A 6,000-nucleotide genomic window follows, 5' to 3' on the forward strand; every position below is an offset into this window, starting at 1 on the left:
AACTGTACTTTCTGGGAAACTTCGTGTTATGGACGCTCCCTTGGGCACTCAGCCGACACCACAGTTTACTTTTCTTTAAACAGTTTACATAGTTGGCTGTGTTTTTGGCAGAAGCTGAGGCTATGAAAACTAACAGTATAGAAAACTAATGCTGTCAATAACTTCACTTCTAGAGAACAGTCCTAGTCTCTGTTTATTTTATCATCAACTCCTCCAGATATCAGAGTGTGGAGATGTGTGCTCATGTACTGAGGATGGAAAGCAGACAGATCTATTCCCAGCCTGACCTGGGTGGGGGTGTCAGTGTAGCTGAAAAGGATCACTGTGCTACTAAAAATGGAATTTTAAATACTTCTGGTAACCCCCTCCAATCTGGACCTCTGTGTACCATGTACTGTGGGCAAAAGTTACAAGGTTTTAGATGATCAAGATTAAAGCAAGCAAAGATTTAAGGACAGATTTTTTTTTTTTTTTGAAAAGTAAAATCGTTCCATATTTATTTGTTAAATCTCATACAATTTTAGTTTGAGATTGTTCTTCTGAAAGTCATCGTCTGGGGCAAGAGACCTGAGCTATTTCAGAAAAGCAAGCTGTTGAGAAGCGCAGGCAGTTCCACACACTCCTCGGGCAACAACAGAAAGCAGCACTGGGATTTAACTGTCCCTCTCAGAAGTTTCTCAAAAGAGCAGAATCTAAGGCAAATGTGGTCTGCAGTCTGTTTAGAAAGTAGTAACAGTGCAATCTGCCTTACAGATGCTTTTCAGTCTCATCAGGTCCCGTTTGTCAATTGCTGGTCTTAGAGCCTGAGCCATTGGAGTTCTGTTCAGGAAATGTTTCCCTGTGCCAGTGCATTTGAGGCTCTTCCCCACTTTATCTTCCATTAGATTAAGTGTATCTAGTTTAGCGTTGAGGTCCTTGATCCACTTGGACTTGAGTTTTGTGCAGGGTGATAAATATGGATCAATTCTCAGTCTATATGCATACTGCCAGTTAGAAAAGCACCATTCATTGAAGAGGCTTTCTTTTTCTCGTCGTATATTTTTGGTTTCCTTGTCAAAGATCAAATGTCTATAGGTGTGTGGGTTTATTTCTGGGTCTGTGATTCTATTCTATTCATTGGCCTGTCTGTCTCTGTACCAATATCATGTTTTGTTTTTTAAAACCACTATTGTACTGTAGAATTGAGGTCAGGGATTGTGATCCCCCAGGAGTTCTTTTATTGTTGAGACCTGTTTCTGCTATCTTGTGATTTTTATATGAATTTGAGAAGTACTCTTTCCATGTCTGTGAAGAACTGTGTTGGAATTTTCATGGGGTTTGCATGGAATCTTTTGCTAAGAAGGCCATTTTTCAGGAAATCTTTCCATCTTCTGAGGTCTTCTTCAATTTCTTTCTCCAGGGAAACAAAGTCAGATACACACACCCAACCATTGGACTGAGATTGGGGACCCCAATGGAAGAATTAGGGGAAGGATTAAAGGAGCTGAAGGGTCTGGCATCCCCATGGAAAGACCAACAGTGTCAACTCACCCAGAGCCTTGGGAGTTCTCAGAGACTAGGCCACCAACCGAAGCACATACTCGGGCTGGTCTGAGGCCTCCAGCACATAGATAGCCGAGGACTGCCCTGTCTGGCTTCAGTGGGAGAGGATTTGCCTAATCCTGTAGATACTTGATGCCCCAGGGAAAGGAAATGCCCTGGGGGGGGTGGCAGAGGAGCAGCCTTTCTGGAGTGAAGACGTGGAGGAATGGGGTGACGAAGTCTGGGAGGGGGCAACATTTGGGATGTAAATAAATAATTAATTTTAAAAATTAATAATAAAAATACAAGAAAGTAGTCATAATGTGGTTGGGGAGATGGCTCAGTGATTAGGAGCACTCATTTCTCTCCCAGTGATACTGAATTCAATTTCTGGTACCCACATGGCAGTTCACGATGGTCTGATATCATCATCTGCTATTCAGATATACATGCAGACAAAACCCCAAGTAACAAAATCTCTAGGAAACCTCTATGTGAGAAAGTTCTACTGTGGGTTTTATTTCCTTATGTTGAATATATTGGTCCTGTTTTGTTTTGCCAGCCTCTGCCTGTCAGGAGTATTATGGGAGTGGAGGACGAAAAGTGCCCGTGGAGAAAGAATCTCTGTGCTTTGCTTCGCAGACCTTACACTTCCTGCTTCACTTCAAGCCTGCTAGATTCCAAGAACACGTGAGCGTGTTGGAGTTTGTGTTTCTTCACACTCGCTGAGATGCTAAAAGTGAAACTTCACGAAAGTAAGGATTTAGTAAGAATTGCTGACTGGAATGTGATAAGAAGTTTTGTTACTGAAAGAGATTTAAGATGGGAAAAGCTTGATGACACTTCACTAGTTTAAAATGAAAAACTGAGGGTAGGAAATCTCACAGGACTGTGAGGAAGGAGCGTGGAGAAGAGAAGGAAGCCAGCTGCAGCCAGCTGTGAGACAGGAAAGGAGGCTTTAGCAAGAGTAAGGAAGCTGGAAGCAATGCAGACTTTAAAACCATACTCAGGTTCTGGCCAGTACTCGGTAGAAAAATGCAGAAGAGGAGAAAAAGACATCATTCCACCTTCCTGACTGACCTCTCAGAAAGGCAGGTGTCCCAGCCAGACATTGCTTTGCTCCCTGAAAATTCATTATCGTACGGTAAACCTGCCATCTTCAGTTTGTCCGCAGCCAGGTTCCTAACCTGCCTCACAGGGTTTACCCATAATGAAAAAGACAAGGTGGACGCCACCTAGAGGTGGAGTCTGTTCTTAACAAGGGTGTCAGCTGCTCGGCACCTTTGTCCTCTTCCTTGGTTTTTATTTTAGTTGTCCTAGTGAATGTGGGGTGCTATCCCCCTGTGACTTTAAAGGTGCTGAATATCTATGGATTTATAGGTCTTCAGTATTATTTAACTTGGGAAAAATCTGTGTAAGTCTTGGCCAGCTTTGTTATTTTTCTTCTTACTGTTAAGCTGTTGGGGATTTATTATATATCTAGTAAACATACAATATTTTAACCAGCCCAGACATTTGTAACAGCAGCTTTTGCTAAACAGAAAACTTAATTTTTTATGTTCTAAAACTTGTGTGTACGCACAGAGGTATCATCAACATTGTATGTATATATTTTCTTTTTCTCTGAGTATATGCTGTATGAAGTGTGCATGCTTGGGTTCATTAGCCTGTGTATACTTGTGGAGAGCTGAAATGAACTTTCTTTGTTGCTTATTTCTGTTCACATTTTTTTTTCTAAACATGCATCTTATTGAATATAGAACTCACTGTTTAAACTAGATTATTTAGTGAGCAAACTCTGGAAACTTATTTGTTACTTCCTCTCACAATCCGGTTTATACAGGTTCTGCAAATCTGAACTCTGGCTTTTCTGCTTACATGGCAGAAATTTTTACCTCTTATGCTATATCCCTGGCCTGGCATTTCATTTCTTTATAAGCTCATATAGAAATCAATCTATATAGAATTAATTTCAGCTGGAAATATAGATTGGGTTCAGTAAGGATGATGTAATGATAAATGACAACAAATATATCACGGATATATGTGAGCATAAAGAAATTTGGCAAAATAGGAAATGGAGATACCCAAGGTAACAGATGCTTACTTGTTGTGATGCACAAAGAAAGAGGAGGAGGAAGAAGAGGAGAAAGAGGAGGAGGAGAAAGGGGAGGAAAAGGAACTACTAGGCAAAATATAACCACGCTACTGCTTGAGAAATTGAGTCATTGGTAGCTCCTTCTACTGTGAGAAAATCAGGTTTGCATTCAAGGAAGGTGGCAAGCTTGTTTGGTATGATGAATTCTGCTAGTTAAGAGGATGCTTCAGGAGCAGGGTTTGCCTATAAAAAGACAGGTGTGGGGATCTGCAGTACAACAGTGGTCATTTTCCAACATACAATTGGATGAAGACTTCACCCACTGAGGGAGCATAATGAAGCCTTGTGTGAGGGTTTGTGCTAATGACAGAGCAGGGGAGTTCTTGAATGATGAAGCTCCCCTCTCAGTGATCCAGCAGCTGGTGGAAAGAGGACCCCACACCCATCAGTTATCCTGGGAGGTCCATTCCTCTTGCAACCTCAGCAGCCTTCCTCAGACAGAAGAATTTTGCATGGACTTTGCATTTTCTTCTGTGGTTGTGATATTTCTGAAATTAGATTTGACTATTGCAAAGCAGAACGTGGCATGATGAAATAGAAAGATCTAATTAAGACTCTGTTTCACTGTTCTGTTGACCTGTTTTTCCCCTCTGACAGTTTTAGTAGTAAATGCTACACACACTCTTGCTCCACCAAATATTTTTGAGTAGGACTTACTGACTGGATCTTAATAACAGCAGACAGGTATCAAGATTTGGTTAAAAATACAAGAGATATGAAGCATGTTTAATGTTATCCTGGTGGCTAAGAGAACGCAAGAGCACTTTGTGTAGTCTATAGTTCCTTAGTGATTCTACTGAAATCTCTAAGCAGTTGTAGGTAACTGCTGGAAACAATAGCAGTGCAGCTCCCAAGAGAGAAGGGCCAGGTTCCCAGGGTCAGAAGTCCGGCTGGATGAGGTCCAGTGCTCTCCAGTATCAGCAGCTAACTCCTCTTCTTTATCAGTATTCGTAGACATCCTTGACTTAAAAACAGATGTAGATACTATGTGTAACCCACATTAGTCATAAAGACTAGTCACGACGGTGAGAGTTCTCTAACCAGCAAACTGAGTGTCGTTCAGCAAGAACCACTTCTCCAACATCTGCAGACACCTGCACAGCAGGGGACTGAAGTTTTACTTTGAAGTGCCGGATGGTTCCATGTGCTTCCCCCACAGTACACCTTATTTCTTACTTTTGCTGTTAATTTTTTTCACTAGTTCCTGTCTTTTTGTTAACTCATAGACAATTCTTTGTCTCCTGGTTTGCTCAAGCAATCAATCAGACACTTGTCACAACACAATCAGTCAAAGCGACTGGCCAGGATAACTCTAGCAACACATTTATAGAAAAACAGTGTTGGCAAAAGTGATGAATATTTACGATTTTCATGTACCTTATAGCAGTTCAGGCCAGCCATTGTATCCTTTCCCTTCTGTTTATTCTTCCTGGGAGTGGTGTAAGATTTATTCTTTTACATAACTCCACCACAAGATTTCAGTGCAAGATGAGGGGCAGGCTTCTTTCAGATGTAGTCAGAGTTCATTCATCTCCCAACTGCTTACCAGGACTATCAATCTTTGCTGAACAGGAGGAACTCCTTTCTCTGGATCTGAGCCCTTCTATTTGCCATGGTGTCTGGTTCAACCTGAAGAGTGATCGTCTTCCTCATAAGAGTCTTCTGCAAATTTGTATTTTGTTGGCTTTTTCATTCAGCTCTAAAAATCTCAAATTTATTCAGAGTGCTCCTAAAAATCTAAGGTACTTAACACATTTTTATATTCGGGCTGATGCTTATCACCGCTGCATTGAAAATGTTTAAGAAGAAGTGGGCAGAAAGATTATACTGCCTTAAGCTAGAGTAGATCAAAGGCTTATGTCCCACTCAGATAACACCTCAGATTACCATAAAATGTGTAGGCATTCACCTTCTCCAAATTGCCTCCCAAATTGTGGAAGGTCCCTGAGGGCTTTATGGCTGGCAAGAAAAAAGATCTGGTCCAGAGAAGAATGAGACACGGTTCAGCCCAATTTAAGTAACTGGTGCTGGGCCAAGCCTTCTTGGAGTCTGATATCAGCTCGTTTAATTTTTGCCAAATTTAAGCACAGCACAATTTTGGAAAAAGTTTTCAGATAACAATCAACTCTGCCCCATGAGCAGGACAAAGCTTCAGGGTTATTTACATTGAAGCTCTTTAAGGCTTTGCGCATAGAAAGGGACCTGGTTGACTTAGAAGCAACGCTCAAAATAGGGCTCTAGGGAGAACGTGGAGGTAAAATACAATTAAAATTTGAACACAACATAGAATTAAATGTATAGAGTACAGATCACAAAAAGAT

This window comes from Micromys minutus, assembly GCF_963924665.1.
Source record: "Micromys minutus genome assembly, chromosome: 21".
Lineage (NCBI taxonomy): Eukaryota > Metazoa > Chordata > Mammalia > Rodentia > Muridae > Micromys > Micromys minutus.